The following is a 20,798-nucleotide window of genomic DNA, read 5'->3' as shown; positions in this document are numbered from 1 at the left end:
GAGAAGGAGAAGGAGAAGGAGAAGGAGAAGGAGAAGGAGAAGGAGAAGGAGAAGGAGAAGGAGAAGGAGAAGGAGAAGGAGAAGGAGAAGAAGGTAGTTTATCCCAAATATTTCAGGCTACCTGACCTGCATAAATGAGCACAAATTTCCCCTCCTCTCACAAGGACAAAATGTGGTCATTCTATGAGTAGAAAATGGACCTTTTATAGCCCATAATCACATATTCATTGGGGAAGTGCACTAAAAATCATTCCTCTGTTCGTTGACTTGAGTGCGATTTTTCTGTAGTCCTTGTGTAATGACTATGATTTTGCAGTAATGGTATGAAGAATAAACAGGCCACTATTTCTCAACGGTGACACAAAGTCAAGTATTGGAAGTGCCTCATTAGGCAGGGCAAGGACACGGAGAGGGCCTGTTGCTGAGGAGCTGGTGATGTTTGGGCCCCTTTGCTGACTTCTCTGGAGTGAAGGGGTCCAGGGGCTTTGGGGTGGGGTGCTCTCCTCATCCACCCATCCACCACCTCAGCAGGCATGCCCCCTATGCTTGACCATCTCAGGAGTACCAGCCACACCAACATCCATCATTCCCTTTGTAAAAAGGTCATGATGTGCCTGGCCATCAGGAAGGCTCACCATGGGACCAGGTCTGTGGGTCTGGAGAAAGAGATATACTGAATGAATATAATGAATATAATGAATGCCCATTCTAGAACTTTTCTTGCTAGATTCTTAACCCCGGCCTTTTGCTCTCCTAGATGGCTCTGAGGGGGATCTCTGTTCTTCTTCTTCTTCTTTTTATTTTTTCCTAGAATATTTTAAATGAAAGAGATTGTTTCAAAAGAGCAGCTCTGTGGCTAATTTGAACTACCTGTGCCTGCTGCTAGCACAGCTGTTCCTGAGGTCCTTAAATTATTCATAAGGAACAGGACATGGATTGCTGTGGGGTTTGGGGACGGGAAACCTTGCATACATCTGTTTAGGTTAAACACTGAAATCCTGAGAGGTGTCACTCAACCAGACTTCAGTTTGTACCACCCACTCAGACTTAGGTGGGTGGCCCTGCTGTAGAAGCCTGGATGTGTCTGAAACAACAAAGAGGAGGATGCCCTCTGCCCCTGCCCTTCCCCCAGGCTGGCATTAATGGGCTGTATGTATTCCAGCCATGCGGGCATGCTCCGCACATCTGCTGTTTACAGATAATGGTGTTTGGATGGCAACCTGGACCTATTCACTGGGTCTTATAGCCTGAGCAAAGCCATGTGGCTTTCCCGAGGATGAGGGGGTTCTCTGTGCTGGGAAATATAAACTGAGGGCCTTGAGAGGCAAGAGGTTTTTAGTGGACGTGGAGGGCCCCTGGGAGGGAAAGTTGAGGATTGGTACATGAGTCTATGTTCAGAGCTTGTAGACAGAGCTCGGTTCCTGACTCAAGCTGGACAGTCTCGTGCAAGCTGGCGATCAGGTGAACTCTTTCACTCAAGATAATGGTACATTGTATCATCCCTCATAGGAGGCACTATGCCAGGACTCTATCAGCTAATGTTCACAGGAACCCTTTGAAGAAGATACTTCTAGGACCCCCATTTTAGAGATAAGGTGTGGGCTGCTATGGGGTGTAGGGGACAAGGTGGGAGAGGGAGATAGTCTGCATCCAGCCAGAGTTCTTCCTGTGCTCTGGGCAGGCAGATGCAGGAGGGCTGCCAGACACTTTCCATTCGGCCCCAGGTGGGCATCTAAGCCACTAACCCCACTCGGCGGGGGTGGGTGAACAAGGGGCAGCCCTTGATACCAGGGGCCCCGGGGCAACACCCTCGGCCGCAGGGATACAGGAGAGAGGGCAGAGGGAAAGATTCCCACGAAGGCGAGAGTCCTTAGTCCGGGCCTTGACTGGAGCACAGGAAGGCCTTCTAATGGGAGGTTAGACATGGCTCATTAGAGGAAAGCCTATCCCATCATCCAAGTACAGTGGGCCTTGATGAACAGAGACAGTCTATGGTTTTAGAGCTTTATTGTAGAAAGGCAGGGAGAAAGAGAGAAGGTAAAAGAGAGAGACCAGCCATGGCCAAGAGGAGAGAAGAGAGAAAAGGAGAGAGAGAAGAAAAGATAGAGTAAGAGGGAAAGAGTAAGAAGTTAGAGAGAGAGTGAGGAGAGGATGAGGAGAGAATGAGGAGAGAGTGAGGTGGGGCAAAACAGCCTCTCTTTTTTTTTTAAGATTTATTAATTTATTATATGTAAGTACACTGTAGCTGTCTTCAGACATTCCAGAAGAAGGCACCAGATCTCATTACGGATGGTTGTGAGCTACCATATAGTTGCTGGGATTTGAACTCAGGACCTTTGGAAGTGCAGTCAGTGCTCTTGCCTGCTGAGCCATCTCACCAGCCCCAAACAGCCCCTCTTATGGTGGGCTGTTTTCTTGTTGTTGCTAGGTAACTGGGAGGAGGTTAGCCTGAAAGGTCAGAAGCTTGGGACATTGTCTATGTGACTACTTCTCTTGTGGGGACTGTGGGGGCAGTAACTTCGACAGGAGCCAGGGTTCCAGGAGATATGAGGGAACATCTTCTGTCCCATATAGGTGAATGATCACCACTGGGTTTCTCTGGGGTTCACAACCTCAGCTCTACTGGAGACCAGCCTGTCTGTGAATAGCCCATTGCCCCACAATAAGGAATGCCTGAGACGGTTGGGACTTAGCCAAGCTCACACAGCAAGTGCCTAAGGAGCTGGGTTTCGGACCCTATGCTAAGACATGTTATTAAGCGCTGTGCTCTTTCCCTGAGCCTCAGGGTTACTGGCCAGCAGCTCATGTTTGAGCTAAAGAACTGATCTGGGAGGAGGGGAGATGGGTTCACATACCCATTCCAATTTAACCATATTTTGGGATTCCTCAACAGCCGTTTCTCTCCCTTCTGTATCTTTCTATCTCCAGCCCCAGATTAGTTTTCACGTCACATCCTTCCTTTCCAACTAGACTGGTTTTTTACTGGGTGAGAGGAGAGAGATTTCTCAAATCCATAATGGTTTTATATTCACCAATTCTTGGGTTGCTGTCAAGTTCATTGTCTCCAAGAAATACAGACTCGGGTCACTCATCACCCTGTGCTGACTGAGCAGTTCTTTTGCCCCAAACCAGGAATGAACCATGGGTCCTACCCTTCAAGAGCTCACAGCCTGACTGGGGAGACACATCACTGAATAGAGCAGTTATAGGACAGACCACATGCCCCTTAGAATGAACCTCTCTGGCTTCATACACAAATTAGTCCTTTGAAAATTAGGGTGACAAGTCTGGGATGGAGCCTGACTTATTAGTTTGCAGGTGCTGCGGGCTGTGTCTGATGCAGAGAAGTATCCCTGGGTATCTGTGCATTCCTGATGCTCTGAGGGATGGATTCGTGGGGTTGGGAGGTTGGGTAGGAGCTTCAGGGAGGAATGAGATCCGGAGAGGATGTTCTGCTGGAAGCCCAGGGGAGATGGACAGACTCCTGGAATGACTTACTCAGGGGACAGGATGGGTCTGGTTCTACCCCTGGAGACATGTTTTGTCTTCTCTGCCTTGATGCGCTCTGAGCATGTCATTTGCTCCTGGGAAATGATCCATTCCAGTTGCATGATTCACACCCAAAGCAGTAGACCCTGGAGCCTGGGAGGCAGGGTGTCCAAGACACGGTAGAATTCAAGTCTGTCGGGGCACAAATGAAGAAGCATGTCCCAAGACGAAGGTCAGAGGGACAGGTAGGTAACTAATTTTCCAAGAACACATAGTCAGTTGGTGCCCAGAGTCCGGGCTCAGTCACTAAGCCCTTCCCATGAGGCCCTGCGCTGTATTGTTCCAGAAAGCTCCACTCCAATACAATCCATGGAGACCTCCTCTGTGGAGTTGTGCTACTGGAATTCCGCCTTTCGTGGCCCCAAACTGCCTCCAGAACGAGACAAACAGCTCACTGCAGAAGAATTCAGAGCCCTTCCACCAGGAAGTAGTAAGACTGAAAATTAATTATTCCCACTCTGCCAAATTATCCAGGAGGGAAATTACAAAGTCCTAGTAATTAACCACGAGAAGGAGTTCACAGTAAACACTGAGTCAGTCTCTCCAAGATCTCTCTTAAATTGGAAGCGATTGATTCCAAGCAGTTCGACTTCCCTGGTGTCTCCAGCACAACAAAATGTAAAGAGTCCTCATACAGGGCTCATACGGTCATACCCATGCACACCCCAGAGGCATACACAAACAGTCCACACGGTTTCACATGCCTGTGCCTCCTCTTTGGTCCTCAAATGTGCTCAGAAACAAAGCTCTACCTAATAGCAGGTGCTGGACACGGGCTCAGCAGACACCCGTGTAAAACTCCAAAGGCCAAGCACCATGCTCTGCAAGATGAACCAGAATCCCTCTGAAAAAGAAGCCCCACCTTTGCCCCAAGAGGATTAACTGGATTTACATCCTCTGCCATTTTAATTATTGCGAGGCACAGTCGGCAGATGGAAGGCTGGGGCTGGAGTGTCATGAATGCAGAATTTCAAATATGTCAACAAGCCTTCATGGACACTGCCATCAGAGTGCTTTGGTTAAATAAACAGGTGCAGCAAGACAAGCCAATAAGCACAGACTGTTTCTGGAGAAGCTTATCTACCTGGAGACGGCCTCCTGGCCCTGGCACCCTTGGCCACCAGCCAGGATAGTTCTGTAGGGATAATGGGATTAAAGGTTCTGCCCGTCTGTGCCCAGCTCTTCCAGTGAGTGAACTCACTGTCTGCTGGCCCTCAGAGGGTCCCTTCCCCTGAGGTCCCACCCCATTGCCCTCTCTCCTGCAGGCGAGTTCTATAGACAGTTGCTGAGCTCCTGGAAAGACAGGGAGGGTCTTCTAAGACCGAAGGCAGAGGAGTTTGGGGACAAGTATTTGCCCTTCAAGAAGCCCTCTGTGGAAGCTAAGGAGATAGACCTAAACTCAGGAAACTCCCATTCTTGCGGGTTGAAGGCTTTTCTGTGCTTCAATTCCACAGAGTCAGAGAAGACCCCGACAGGTTCAGTGATGATATTACTGTTCGGATTATGACCCCGAGTGCTCTGGGAGGGTGTAACCTCTGGAGAAATGGGGAAGGTTTAACTTAGGGGGATCTTTGGGCCAGGTCTTAGAGGGTAGGAGAGATATCAAAAGAGACACCAAACAGTGGAGGGTGGAAGGGCACGACCATGAACAGGGAGTGTGTCTGCAGAGAGGTGAATGTTGGGCCTGGCGGGGGGTTCAGTGTCTCACAGTATATAACAGGTGAAATAGAACAGGTGAAGGTTCAAGAACGTCCATGTTGGGGCCAGAGCAAAAGGTGGGCAGATCCTACAAAGCCTTGAACTGCCTGTGGAGTTGAGGGGTCTTACTATGTCAGAACAATTAAACGTCTATCAGAACAATTAGAAGTCAAGAAAGGTCACTTCATTGAAACTAGCCTTGGCTTGTCTGATTAGCAGGAGCATGGAGGGATGGAGGTACCAGAGGCAGAGGAGCAGTGTTACACCAAGGACCGTGTCCTGTCTTAGTGACTCTGCTGCTGCCCTCTAAGCTCCCAGAGTCCACCAGAGACCACCAGGTGTGAGCTGTGGGTCCTGGTGGGGTCAAGCTGAGGTCACCAAACCTTGCTTTGATATTCTGTCCATATCTTCGGATCCTGGAGGCCATGACAAGAGGTTAATGTGCTTCGTAGCAGGTGATGGGAGTTAGCGCCTGATGTTTCAGAGAACTTCTCTTTGAAAAGCTGAGAATTTTTCTTAGGCCTTTGAACTAGGAGGCACTGACCTTCTTCTAAGAACCTGGCTGGTCTTAATCATGAAACAGATTCCACTTAACTTCTAGCCCTGGAAGCTCACCCGGAAAACAATGGCTCCCTTCTCTCTGATTGCACCTGCTTTATCCTGCGACTAAGCTTAGTTTCATTTTAGTCTCTCTGTTCCTTGCTTCAGTTTCCCCCACTGAAGTTTTTAAAACCTCAAGTAAGCTACCAGGAATCACATCGCCATAGATCAGAGCATTAGAAAAAGCGACAAACTAAATGTCATCGGCCTTCATGGTAGCTTAGATGAGAGCGAGCCCCATGGGCTCCTGGATTTGAATACTTAGTCCCCCGTTTGACAGCACTGTCTGGGGAGGGACTAGGAAGTGTGGCCTTGTTGAAGGAGGGGTGTCATTGGAGGTGTGTTTTGAACCCACCCCAATTCCCAATTAGTTCTCTCTGTCTTGTGCTTGTGGATCTAGATGTGAGAGAGTGAGAGCGAGGGAGGGGAAGGGAGGGGGAGGGAGGGGGAAGGGGAGAGGGAGGAAGGGAGAGAGAAGCAAGAGAGAATGAAGCCCATGGCTGAATAGCCTGGTGCAATGGCAGGGTTATACAGGAATGAGAAGCTGGGGGAAGTGCAGCCAAAGGACTGGACAGGTAGGGGTGGGGTGAGAAGAGCAGAGAGGAGTCCTAGCTACTGAGGGAGCCTGGAGGCCAGCATGTGCTTTGGTATGCTGATAGGCACCCCATTTAGCCATTTGTCCCCAGTTTCTTTTGGACCCAACAACAACAACAACAAAGAAAATTAAAAAGCAGCCTGTTTTCATTAGGTCATTGTGATGTGCAGTTTAGACCCTGAGTGATGGGTCTGCACTGATGAAGAGTCAAGGTGGGTGGGGTGGGGGTAGGGGGTACACACACTCTATTTCTTTATCCAGAAGAGGTGTAGAGAGGGGTGCTTCCTGAGATCTTCAGAAATAAGGTAGAGTGTGAGTGTGTGTGTGTGTGTGTGTGTGTGTGACAGCTTCTGTCCACCGTTGACATCCTGGCCAGTGAATCAGCCCCTAGAACTCATCTGGAAACAGAAAACAACAGCAGGTATCATCCATCCATTCCCCAGGGATCATCGGCTTGAGAAATAGGAGGGGCAGAGCTGGCATGAAGCAATGAATCTTCCCTCCTTGCTTCAGAGCTGTGAAAAACAAATTAGACTCTGTCCATTCACTTCAAAGCCAGCAGCCGGCCTTGCAGTGGGGTGTTCTGGGCTCTCTACCTCTAGTTCTTGGGTTTTATGGTGTTCAGTTTGATGTGACTGTTTGTGCTGTTGCTGGTGTGGACATAAAACCCTGTGAGTCCCTGCTGGGCTTGGGTATCCAGCCCAGCTCTTTGGCTACTGACCAGGCAGGGCTGGGGTTCCAAGTCAATGCTGCTTGGTTGCTCTCAGCTCTCACTATGTGCTCAGAAGGTCTGACTGGGCTCTGGAGATCCTGAAAACACTCCTTTGCTTCTTCCAGCTCTTGGCTGAGTCTCACCTCCTGGGGCAGCCTCTAGCCTCATGATGAGGTATAGAATTACTCACTTTCTCTGTGTGTCCTCCAGGGAAGGGTTGAGCTCCTGGAAGACTGTAGAGTGGGGCTCTCACTCACAAATGAGGTCAGGGCCTGGGAGACCATACCACTCACCAAACACACTCTGACGGTGAGCCAAGGACTGGGGGGGGGGGGAGTAGTTGAAGCCATTGTTAAGCATCTATTTTACTTCTTTGAATTGGACCTTGTAACCCTGGGGTGGGCTGGGGGTGGAGCTGGGGAAGAACTTGTTCCTTGTCATTAATCCATCCTGGTGGAGTGTGTGGAGGATTACTACCAGGCCTGTGGCCTTAGGCTGTTAGGGAAGAGATCACAGAGACGGAGATCACAGCCTACACTGAGCAGGGAGCTGGGTAGGCAGCAGGACATGGTGTGGGGCATGAATCACTTTATATATATATATATATATATATATATATATATATATATATATATGATCACGAGGCAAACATAGTTTGCAGTGTGTATGCAAGTATTTAAATCTGCAGTTTCATTTCTTGAATTACTATAAAGCAAATGAAATAGAAATTTGAGGGGCCAAAATGTATATGAACACCTTTGTATTGAGTATCCAATCAGATCCAGCATGCCAAAACAGTTTCCAGGGGCTCAAGGGATGGCTCGGTGGTTAAGAGTGCTTGCAGCGCATTCAGATGTTGTGGACTCAGTTCCCAGTGCCCATGTCAGGTGGCTTGCAACTGCTTGTCACTCCAGTTTCTAGGGATCTGATGCCCTCTTCTGGCCCCCAAACGGACCTGCTTGCTCATGCTCAGGCAACATACACACACACACACACACACACACACACACACACACACAATCTTAAAAAAAAATTCCAATCAGGCAGATGGCTCTGTTTTCCTTCTCAACAAGGTAACTACAGAGAGGAGCAGTGTCTTCCACATCAGAAGATAACAGGGAAGTTGCACATGGGAGTTTTGAGTTTGTTTCGGGCTGCTGGGGGGTCTTCCTGGTTGGTGCAATCTTCACTTGCCTGGTCATCCAATTATTGATTACCCAACAAAGCTCCAGAGCTTGCTAGGGACGACTTCTGCCCTACCTGAATGATGTTTCTTGCATTCTTTAGCTAGTTTCTTGGAATTAAAGCACTATCCAGTGAAGGAAGGCTGCTAAGACTTAGGAAGTTAATGAGGCAAGGCTGGGGATGCTCACAACTTACAAGATGTACACACCCCCTTCCAAGGTTATAAGTGGCAAACAATGGCAGGAGAGCAGGTGTCACCCTTCAGTGGAGCTGCCTACAAGGTGGCCAGGGAACACCAGGGATGTAGCTTTTGTCAGTTGTCACCCTTGCTAGGGTGTGCCTTTCAGTGATACCACAATCTTTGTATCACCTATCAAACTAATTTTTTTTTTTATCTGCCAGTTGGTGCCTGCACTTGAGAAAGAAAAAAAAAATCACCGACCAAAATGACTGCTTTGCGGTTAGAGAGAAGGTAGGGTTTTTTGGTTTTTTTGTTTTGTTTTTTGTTTGTTTTTGTTTTGTTTTATTGTGGATAAGAAAGAAAAACCATCCAGAGGCATCTGGAAGAGTCCAGAGCAGAGAGAAAAGGAAGCAGACATGCCCAGCCTTAGGGAAGCAGGGGTGGAGTGGGGGAGGTGGGGGGGATGGTTATAAAGAGGATGAGTAGCTGTGGGGGAGGGGCCTGGATGGTTAGGGTAGAGGAGATACAGAATGGGTGCTTGTGAATAGGGACTGAGGGAGCCTGCAGGCCAGCTTTGATATACAAACCCATTTCACACGTTCCTGGTTGTAGACAATAAGGGGAGGTTCTGTCACTAAGGTCTCGTTTCCCAATTGGTTCTTGACTTGTCAATAAAAAAGGCTGGTGTGTGTGTGTGTGTGTGTGTGTGTGTGTGTGTGTGTGTGTGTGTGTGCAATTGCTAGACAGAAGGTTCAAGTGGGACTTCCAGGTCCCAAGAGGAAAAGGTGATGCAGGGAAAGAGAGGGGGACTTTTCTACCATGTTTTAGAACAAGAAGAAAGCAGCAGTCATGTCAGGTCTTGGGGCAGCTAGGGCCTGCAGTCTCTGCTATGGGTGTTGGCCAAGGATGTTGAGTGTGTGGGGTGGGGTCTAGCTGATGCAAGCCACTAAGTTTAGGGCAGAGGGAGAGACAGAGATAATAAATTGATAAGGGCACAAATTTTCGGGCAGGAGGTATCTGCGCCCAGCAATTATGCCTAGAGGCAAGTTCTAAAGGTAACATAGTGCGTGTATGTGTGTGTGTGTGTGTGTATCTTTTATCTGAGGATTCAAGGGTCTCAGGAGTGAACTGGTAACATGACCCCTCCAGGAACAAAGGTGGGTAGGAAAGAGTGCTGATGGCACTGATCCTGGAGCTAAGCCAGAAAGAGGCAAGAGGGAGCAGGGAAGGACTGGTAGGGAGATGGTCATGTTCCCGGCAAAGGAGGTGACATGCTTTTTTTTTTTTAAGATTTTTAAAGATTTTATTTATTTTATGTATATGAGTATACTGTAGCTGTCTTCAGACACACCAGAAGAGGGCATCAGATCCCATTACAGATGGTTGTGAGCCATGTGGTCACTTGGATTTGAATTCAGGACCTCTGGAAGAGCAGTCAGTGCTCTTAACCACTGAGCCATCTCTCCAGCCCGAGGTTGAGTGCTTTTAAAACTGCATGCAACAATAGACATTTTTAGCAGTACTTCTGTGTTAGAGTTTCTGTGGCTGTGAAGAGTCACGACTATGGCAACTCTTATAAAGGAAACCATTTAATTGGGGCTGGCTTACAGTTTAGCGGTTTAGTCCATTATCCTCATGGTAGGAAATACAGTGGCACACAGGCAGACGTGGTGCTGGAGAAGGAGCTACACGTCTACATCTGGATCTGCAGGCAGCAGGAAGCCAAAGTGACTTGAACATAGGAGACCCCCCAAAGCCCACCCCCACAGTGACACACTTCCTCCCACAAGGCCACACCTCCTGATAGTGCCACTTCCTATGGACCAAGCATTCAAACACACGTCTATGGGGGCCATTCCTATTCAAATCACCACACCATCTATAGTCCAGCTTGAGTTGAGACACTCATTTCTGGACACATACACACTTCCTGAGACCTAACAGTACCCTATCTGGGGTAAATACACACTTGTTCATGTCTCCAGGAAAAGGTCACACAAGAGTCGACAAGTATAAAAATAACTTAAAATCCCAGTTCTATGTAACTAATACGATAGAAGCTTGAAAACATGAACTAGCCATATGTTTGATCTAGAAAGTGCTTGTCTCTAGAGACAGAGTGGAAAGAGCTGAAGAAGAGGACATACAGGTGCCAACCTAATCTGCTGCTTTGCTTTAAAAAAAATAAATTCTAAATAAGCTATGATTTTTATTCTTTTATTTTACTTTCTTTGTAATTTTCTAGAATCTTTAAATAAAATTTTAAGAAACTGTTAAACATTTTTAAGAAATTGTTAATCCTGAGATGTGTGAGAGAAAAACCAGCTCCACAATTTTGAGCTAAATTTGAAGCAAGTTTTAAAGTCCAGATTTGAAACTTGTCCACTCTGGATGGATTCTAATCAGGTCCACTCCCTGGAATCTCAGTGAGGGACAATGAATCACATGTTACAAGGCGTCTAAAGGCCACAGTATTTCCAAAAACTACCACTCCCAGCATTCCAGGAAGTTACCTGGTCCTTGGGCAGATAGGGCTTACAGGCTGACTGGCTTTTATATAATATGGGCTGGTGAGATGACTCAGTGGTCAAGGTGCTTGCAGCCAAGACTGATAACCTGCGTTCAAGCCCTGGGACCTACGGGGTAGAAGGAGAAAACCAACCCCTGAGAGCTGTCCTCTGATTTCCACACGCGTGAATATTGAGAGCACCCGTGTATATACATGCAAATAAATGTAAAACAAAGCAATTGCAGAAACTTGTAAAATACTGAAAGACACAAAGACAGAAATTAAAAGTCCCTGTGACTATTGTAGTACCTTTTCCAGTCTGATGGAATGACACACTGAAAAAGATAAGGACACCGTCGAATTTTTGTGTTCTGCCTTTGTGGCTCAATAAAATGTTCTAGTTTTCCACCCACAAAACGGTTTGAGCAACTTCCTTTTTATTAGCGGCATTGCCATCCATCCTATGGTGATGTCACTATTGGTCTTGAAGGTTTTCTGTTTTTATTGTTAGTTACAACACATGTATTTTTTTTTTTTTATTTTCTGCTTGGGAAGCTGTCCTTGAGTTCGGGGTCATAAAACAAGTGTCCCTGTGTTATCCATTGGGTCTGCAATGAGGGAAACACACTTTCGAGAGTAGAGGGCTTAGGGACCCCTGACTTTCTATAACCTAGAAGGCCCTAGTGATACCATCCTCGGTGAGGCTGCAGGCCTCCCACAGCCTTTATCCATTTGGGGCAGACAAGCCTATGTGACGTTGGGACAAGGATGTGGGGCAGTTGGACACACAGGACTGGTCTGGATGGAAGACACAGCATTGCTCTAAGTGTGAACTGCTGTGCTATGTTGAAGGCTTGGTCTCGGGTCTGTGGTGCTGCTGTAAGAGACTGCTGAGACTTCGAAGGTGTGGCCTAGTGGGAAGAAGTTGGGTCGTATAGGAGGTATGTCCCGTAAAGGGGACATGAGAGCACTCAACCCATCTTTCCTTTCATTGCTTCCCTGTGGCCATGAGCATACCAGGCGTGCTATGTTAGATTCTGCCCCCATGGACGAGCCTAAGAACCCCAAAGCAACAGAATCAACAGACTTGGACTAGAGACTTTGATATATAAGCGCCAAATAAACAACTTCTCCTCCTCCTCCTCCTCTTCTTTTCCTTCTTCATCTTTTTCATCTTCTTCGTCATCCTCTTCCTCTTCTTCTCCCCTCCCTTCCTCTTCCTCTCCCTCCTCCTCGCCCCCTCCTCCTCCTCTACTTATTTTTCTTGCACATTGCTTTTCTCAAGATGCGGCCCCCGTGGCAGGTTAAGTTAAGAAGGCAGCTGCAGGAGGCCTGTGGAGGGAGCCGTCGTCTGTGCAGTGGGGCAGCTGGGAAGCTTGAAGAGGTCACTGGGACTTGGGAGAGGTGTCCTTGTTGAGTTGGCTTCCCTTCATTTTATTTTTATTACCATCTTTATTGAGGTCTGTTTCACAGATCATAAAACCCAGCTATTTAAAGTGTATAATTCAGTGGTTTTAGTAACTTTGCGGGGTGGCGGATGCCCCCTGCACCACAGAATTTTAGAGCTTCAGGGTGACCCACAGGCACATTTTCCAGTTGCCTGCCCCACCCCCACACCCTTCCCTAGGCGCCCACTTACTGGCTCTTCCATTACAGGACTGTAGGTTACATTCTAAAGGCTGCAGACCTCAGATTACCAGAACAGCAGGAAAATTGCAAGGCCTGGGTTTGTTTCCTAGTAGTTTGCTATCCTAAAGGCTGAACAGCCAGGGGCTCTGCACCTATTAGGTACACAGGGGCTATGTACCTATTAAATACAAAGGGGCTCTGCACCTATTAGGTATGCAGGGGCTCTGCACCTATTAAGTAGGTATGCAGGGGCTCTGCACCTATTAAGTAGGTATACAGAGGGCTCTGAACCTATTAGGGACACAACTTCTACCTGTGTCAGGCAAAGCATTTCTTTCCTTTGTCTCTTGATGGATGCATTCCTGAGTTCCTCCAGCCTCATCTAACTGGATGCAACTGCTGTGGCGCATGCCTTTAATCCCAGCACTCGGGAGGCAGAGGCAGGTGGATTTCTGAGTTCGAGGCCAGCCTGGTCTACGAAGTGAGTTCCAGGACAGCCAGGGCTACACAGAGAAACCCTGTCTCGAAAAACTAAAAAAGAAAGAAAGAAAGAAAGAAAGAAAGAAAGAAAGAAAGAAAGAAAGAAAGAAAGAAAGAAAGAAAAAGAAAGGGAAAGGGAAAAGGAAAAGGAAAAAGAAAAAGAAAAGAAAAACACTTAGCTGTTGGTTCTCTGGCTGGGTTCGGAGCTCCAGAGGGTATGGTGTGACTTTGTTACTTCTGTGATGTCTGCCCAATTTAGTCCTCATTTTCATGCTCAAAATGAGGGAAACATGGCGAAGGTGCGTCTGTAGGTGTGGTTATGGGTATGAAGGTGTGGCTGTAGGTTTGTCTGGGTGGCAGAGCACGTGCTATCGATGTTTGAGGCCCTGGGATCAAAGCCCAGAATACATTGAAAGAGGCGTGAGCAGATCACATGCTCAGCCTGTCAGCATTTATGCACTCAGGTAGGAGATGCTGTATATTGGATTCTTCAAGATAATATATTTATAAACACACACACACACACACACACACACACACTTTTAAATAACACAAGGCCAGTGCAGAAAAACTGCACAAAACTCAGAGTCAGCTCCGAGGCCTCTCATGCGTAGCCTTTGCTACAACCCAGGAGGCAGGCTTCCTGTCTTCCCACTTTATAGTGTGACTTTTGCAGGATTCTGGTGGCAGAGAAGGCATTTTGGAGCCTCGGGGTGCCGCCTGGCTCTTACTGACCTGGGCTGTCACTCTGGCTTAACCCGGCTGCTTCTGGGATTTAGACCCAGCTGTTTAACCTGCTCTCTAATTTCCCTCTGACCACGGGCCAGGCTTGGCCTCTAGGATGGTCCTTCTGTCTGCCACATCATCTGCTGCGTGACGGCAGGGCCAGCCTAGAACGATTAATAGCGAGAGCCACTCTGGAGCGTCTGGGTAGCAGGTTGTGGCACGTCTCAGGGTAATTGAATTTTGTTCAGAAGCTATCTCGTTAATCATAAATTAATGACTCTTCCAACTAAGGCAATTAAGAAGACCTAGGATTAAAAAGAGTCATATATTCATTTCACATCTGTCTAATTACCCTGAAGTTCACGGAGCCTAGGAGAATGGGAAAAATAGGTTCCATTCTTCTCCTTTGTACTCGACAGTTTTCTCTAGGGCTGGCTTCAGCCCAAAGGAGGAATTGGCTTCTGAAAGTGCAAATGCGTCTTTGTGACCTGCTAGGCTTGCATAAAGAGGAAGGGTCGGGACTCGGTGGGGAAATCTTGGGGGCCGGAAATGGGAACAGCCTGAGTTGTCTGTTGGGTCCTGAGAGCCAACCTTTTGTTAGCGTCAAGGATCAGAAGCGCAGCGATGGGAGGAAGCTTCTAGGCTTTTCCATGGAGCCTGGAGGGACCATCTGAGCCAACATGTGAGAACAGTGAAGTGAATAGAATGTCGCAGGCTTCTCTCGCCTCCGGGCACCTTGTCAGGGCACCTACATACTCTTTCTCACTCTGGGAATTATACCTGGTCAGTCACATTTTGAATATGAAAGAAATTTCCTCGACCTAACACACACTACACATAAAATAAGAACAAAGGGAATGAGTGTTTTGTTTGCAAAAACCTTAATTAAAGCAACTGTCTTAGATTTCCCAGTCATGTCTAAAAATAGTGTGCTACATCAAGGGCCTCTAAGGAAGAGAGGGAGGGGTTTGAGAAATCCGAATAGAACGTTTAGATGTTCTCTCCAGAATGACAGCAACTTTAGAGACTGGGTAAGACTTGTAAGTCAAACCAAATATACTGGAGGCCCTGTAAAATTTCAATTAAGCAATAAAGAAGAAGAGGTGGTAGGGATGGGGACTGGGTAGCAGGGAGAGAGAAGGGGTGGGGGTGGGGAGGAGAGGAAGAGAGAAGATAAGAAAAAGGAGAAGGGATTTCAAAATAAAATAGCTTTAAAGCCATTGCTCCACAGCAGGCTTTTAGATGGGGCATCTCTTGACCAACATGCCTGCCCTGTCCCACATGTCTGCCCTGTCCCACATGCCTGTCCTGTCCCACATGCCTGTCCTGTCCCACATGGAAGGAAGGGCTCTTCAGTTTTCTGTATCTCCCAGTCAGGCTGAACTTGTGGTCCCAATCGGCATACTGTGGTCTGGGCTTCTCTGCGCCTTTATATGCTGGTCTGTCAGTGTTCACTGCCCTATGACAGAAGGTGGAGGAGTGCATGAGCCCAGCTGGGCCCTTTCCTGTGCTGCCACCAGTATCCAGGAGATCCAAGCCAATAGTGTAAGCTCTGTTTCACTGGTGACAAGTATCTCCTGAGGGCAGATCTCTGTGAGTTCAAGACCAGCCTGGTCTACAGAGTGAGTTCCAGGATAGCCAGGGCTACACAGAAAAGACCTGTCTCAAAAACCAAAAAAGTAAAAAAATAAATTAAAAAAAATTGTTAGCACTGGATTCTTGGAAGGATGATAAGCCATCTGACTTAAGGCTATGAGAGTGTAGGAGGTTTCCCAGAAGAGGTGACAGACAGAGTTCACAGTGGTGAATTACTCGGTTGGCACTGCTCCCAGTACTTTACAACTGTAAACTCACTTCATGTCTCCTCAGCCCCACAAGTGTCCACTTTGGTGGAGGAAGAAACTCCAGGAGATTGTAAAACCTTCCCAAGAGCACACATCTAGAACAGAGTGGGATGGGATTTGATCTGGAACACTGAAGTCATAGTACGTGTGCTAGAGGTGTGGTCTCCTGACTGCCACCGACCCCACCCATTCTCCTGCCATCTCTGACTCCTGGTTTTCTCATTTGTAGGATGGGTTGGCAGTAAGCAGGCTAACAGCGTCCTGGCTTTCTGTAGTGTGTTCCTTTTCATTCAGTTCATTTTTCATTGCTATAACGAAACACATGAATCAGGTCATGTCTAAAGAAAGCAAGGTTCTTTAACTCACCATTATGGAAATTAAAAGCTCAAAGAGAGTGGCATGGGTTCCAATGAGGGCCCTTGGCAAGGTGGTAGGAACACACAGGGAAGAAGGAAGCAGTCTCATTTCAGATGTCTAGGGCAGGGTGAGGATGAGGAGAGGAGGGTGGTGTCTGGGAGAAGTCGGGGGATGGGAAAATGTGATAAAAAATACACTATGTGGAACCCTCAAAGCATAAACAAGCAACAAACAAACAAACCCAGAAAACTTAGACTCGGGGTTTTATATCAGTTTGATCTTAGATTTCCCCACCTCTTAAAGGTTCCACAACACCTTCTCAAGCTCTTAACAGCTGAGTGTGTGTGGGGTGGGGTTGGAGGGCAGGGAAGCAAACAACCTCCAAACCATTGTCTGTGGTTCTTGAGTTTCAAATGGAAAGACAGGAAAAGGGGACTCAACTCCACTGGACTGAGGGGACTCACAGCAGATTAGGAGTGCAAATCTATGCCTCAGAAGTCATTGAGGGTCTATCCTGGTCAGTGAGGTTGTTGGCAGGGCCCGGCTGACTTCGCAAGCTCTGGCGATGATTCTTTGACTCAGGAGACTGGAGTTGGGATAAATCTTGCCTGAACACTGGTGCTTCTCCAGGAATTCCCCTGCCTCCCATGTCTTTTCTTTAACACTACTTGGGATATGGGTAGGATGGAGGAGCCGAAAGAGGCCTTCCTTCAGACAGCATTATTACGCATCCCTCCACCCCCATGGGTGACCCTGAAGGAAACAACCACAGCATTTATGGTGAGAAGGCTTGGCTGAGTCCATGACAGGCTTCAAATTGGCAGTTAAGGATACTAGGCCTAAATCTCTGTTTCCAAGAACTGGACAATTCCGGGCAAGTCCAGGCCTTAGAAGCTGCCTGCCACCTGGCCTGAGGCAAGGACAATGGGTCAGCAGCAGTTTCCAGACTTCCTCAGCAACAGTTTCTAGACTTCCTCAGCAAGTGTCCAGCCCCCACACCCTGGTAATGGAATGTCTATAGAGATGGACCCAACAGATTAACATAGATGTCACCTACCTTGGAATTCCCTAATGTGCTTTAAATCAGGCCTGCAAGCTTACTTGGTTGTCTCTCTATTGGTAATGGGAGACCCCAGCATGCTGGACTTCTGCAGAATAAAACACTCTGTGTGTTTGCATACTATTTGAGTCTGGCTATCATATTTCATGGACCCTTACAAATAGGTCCCAGGGGAAGGTGTCACAAAGCTGTTTGTAGTCATGCACTTGCCTCGGTGACCAGCATTATGTCCAGGCCACAGTAGGGCAAAGGTTGCTCTCACTGAGCATTAAGTAGCATTGTATCAAAGGTATGTGGGAGAGAGGCTTTGTCGGTGAAGGGGTATTGTTATCAAAGAGGGACAGCTCCTGAGACCTCACAACAATGGCTGTCTACTCTCAATACTGGGTCAGTGCCCAGTTACCAGAACAGGACTTCATGTAAAGAGCTGTTAAGGAAAGTTAGCTAGGCAGCTTAAAAAGTCAGGAAGAGCCCAAAGACTGACAGGTAATTAGAAGCAGTTATGGATGAGGGAAGAGGAGGGAGTTTCTTCTAGCTCAGACCCATGAGTAGAGGGCACCAGCCAGCTGTTGCTGTTGGCGGTTCAAGGATTGGAAGGGGGTTGTGGGACGGGGGAGATGCAACTGAAACGGCGGTGGCGGTCGGGAGGGGGAGTGGGAGATGCCACTGAAGCTGCGAGGAGAAAAATAATGCCTGGGATGGGAGCCCAAGAAACAGGAAGCCCGCAGGAAGGAGACAGCGAACAAACAGGAAGCAGCAGATCTCGGCTCCCACCTCCTGCCTGGCTGCCTCCCTCTAGCGCCCCCTGTTGCAGGGACTAACAGAGTCGGCTGTCAAAGCGAAAGTAGGGACTCAGGATTCTCGAATTAACCTATGAGGCAGTTGGACGTCTGTCCGGTTGGGAGCACAGAGTCCGTGACTAAACTGTCTTTATTCCTTCCTTCAGGTTTCTGGCATGTGTAGTCCCCAGAGGAAATAGTTCATGGGACAGTCCTGAGGTTGAGGTCGGGGACATGCCGGAGTTACCTGTGTACCCCTCCCAGAGGCTGCTACTCTGCCCTGGCAGAGCAACTGGTGTTTATGGAGGAGGGAGTGGCGTGGCAGAAGCCTACACAGGTAACTGAAACCTCCTCTGAACAGCCTGTGGGGTACCTATCTCCCTGTTCCCTAGGGCTGTGATTCAGTGGACCTGCATCGGAGCCAGGAAGCAGGTATTGAACCTTTAGCTTGGACAACCCAACACAGGTTTGGCCCCGACTCAGTGAATATGCTCAAACTCCTTTCCTGTCCTCACCTATTTTCTGAGTGAGTCACTAGCAAGAATTACACTCTACCATATAAGGCACTGTGTGGCATTGGGCAGGTCATTAAACCTCAGAGTCTCTGTTTCCTCAGAATGCCTTCTTGGTCCTTTTATTCCTGTGTAAGAAAAAACAGGATGAGACTTTGGGCCTCTTTATCTTGCCTCCACCACCCCCACCCTTCTTGCAGGAGTGATATTTCAGCGTTGTGCGTCATGACTTTTCTTTGAAGGCAGTCAATATCAGAAGGCAGAGTCTCTGGTTTAACTTGGAAAAAAACAAAATCCTGAAGGCTCATGATGACTGGGACTTGCTGGACAGAGATGGTGGATAGCCTCTGCTGTGGTCCCTGGGTGTGGAGACAGAGAACAAAGGAAGAATGAAGAGGACGGGGTGGGGCCTCTTGGCCGCTACCTAAAGGAGGCCAGAGACTAGGTATGCCCCAAACCCTGGACTCCTGATGAATTCCAGAGCAAGTGAGCTTGTGAAGAGACTTTAAGAGTCTTTGACGAGACTCAGTGAACTAAGGTCACACCTTCTAGCCTCTGGCTACTTCAGGGCAAGATAGCAAGCACCCAGAAGGGATAAGAGATGTGTACCTCATGAGAAAAGGGATTAGGGTGGCAAATGTTAAGTGTCGTCTCTGAGTTCCTTTGCTGAGGTGTCTGCCTATCCACCGTATGGATTTATGTGCAGGATGTTGACTGCGTTCCTGGCTAAACTCAAGTTCTTGCAAGTTGGCCCAAGTCTGGTGGTACTTAGAGAATAAGCCGGGCAGGTATCTGAGGATCACAGTCAATTTGAGTGAATGTTAGGAGGGCGTGTGTTCCCACAGCCTAGACCACTGTAGTGTCACGTGTCGATGTTTTGGGAGCATTGGTGAGCTGTGAACAGATGGACCATTTCCCAGAGGTGAGCAGTGGGGATTCCAGCACAAGGCCCTCTGTGTCAGCGGGAGGAGGGGTCAGGAGAGTTGGCTATTGGGTCCTGAGGACCGGCAGGTGTTCTTAGGCCCGCTTGGCATCCTCCCAGCCACGAGCACCTGCTTCCTCAGAACTCATTTCTTTCTTCCCTGTTGAGTGCAGGTCTTGGGTGAAGAGTGATTTGGGACATTTTCTTCCTTCCTTCCTTTCTTTCCACATTGTTTTGGAAATGAGCCACTATTGTGGACAGATTCCTGGTGGCTTTTAGGACAGGACCTGGAGGGCTGGGGTGGGTATCATTTCTCTGAGGTCCTCGGGACAGGACCCCAGAGAAGCAGCTCCTCCCACACCTGCCCATTCTAGTAGTTTTGCTCAGTTTCCCTCCTTTCCTTGGAGGACGTGGGTGCTGACTGGGTAGAGGTATCTGAGCCCAGAATGCATTGCCCTAGGGTGCTGACACACAGCAGACATGGACCAGCCTTCTTTCCTTCCCTGCTTAATGCTAACCTGCTGCCTGACCCCTCTGACTCCAAGGATGGGGCCACAGCTTATTGAAAAGATAACTCTGCTATGTGCTTGCCTGTGTCTGAAACCTGACTCTTACCCATGGATTACATCCAGAGACATCCAGAGGTGTTCAGTTCAAGCATCAGGGTAGAAGGGTTAGCACAGGGCCTGGGAAATGCGAGTGGCTTAAAACAGCAGAAATGTCCTCTCTTAAGGTTCTGGAGCCCAAGGGTACATGAAAGTGTCAACAGGGCTACCGTGACTTTGCTCCTTGTCTCTTCCCATTATCTGTGGCTGTTGATAGTCCTTGGCTTGGATCTGTGCCAGTTAGTTTTTTGTCAACTTGATACAAACTAGAGTCAACTGAGAAGAAGGAGGTCAGTTGAGGAATTGCCTTCATTAGATTGCCTGTAGGCAAACTTATGGGACATTTTCTTGATTGATGCTTGATGTGGGAGGGTCCAGCCTACTGTGGGTGGTACCACCTCTATAGGCAGATGGTCCTGGGCTATATAAGAAAGCAGGCTGAGCAAGTCATGGGGAGCAAGCCAGTAAACAGTGTTCTTCCATAGCTTCTGCTTCAGTTCGAGCCTCTAGGTTCCTGCCTTGAACTCCTGCTCTGGCTTCTGTCAATGATGAGCATCTAAGTTAGCGTTTCTATTGCTGTGAAGAGACACCATGACCAAGGCAACTCTCATAAAGGCAAACATGTAGTTGGGTCTGGCTTACAGTTCAGAGGTTCAGTCTATTACCATCATGGTGGGAAACATGGCATCATGCAGGCAGACATGGTGCTGGAGAAGGAGCTGAGAGTTCTACATCCTGATCTGCAGCCTACAGGGTGAGATTGCCACACTAAGCCTAGCTTGAGCATATGAGACCTCAAAGCCCGCCTCCACAGTGACACACTTCCTCCAAAAAAGCCACACCCACTCCAACAAG

This window comes from Mus caroli, chromosome 16, assembly GCF_900094665.2.
Source record: "Mus caroli chromosome 16, CAROLI_EIJ_v1.1, whole genome shotgun sequence".
Taxonomy (NCBI): Eukaryota; Metazoa; Chordata; class Mammalia; order Rodentia; family Muridae; genus Mus; species Mus caroli.
Note: the sequence above shows the minus strand (reverse complement) of the source record.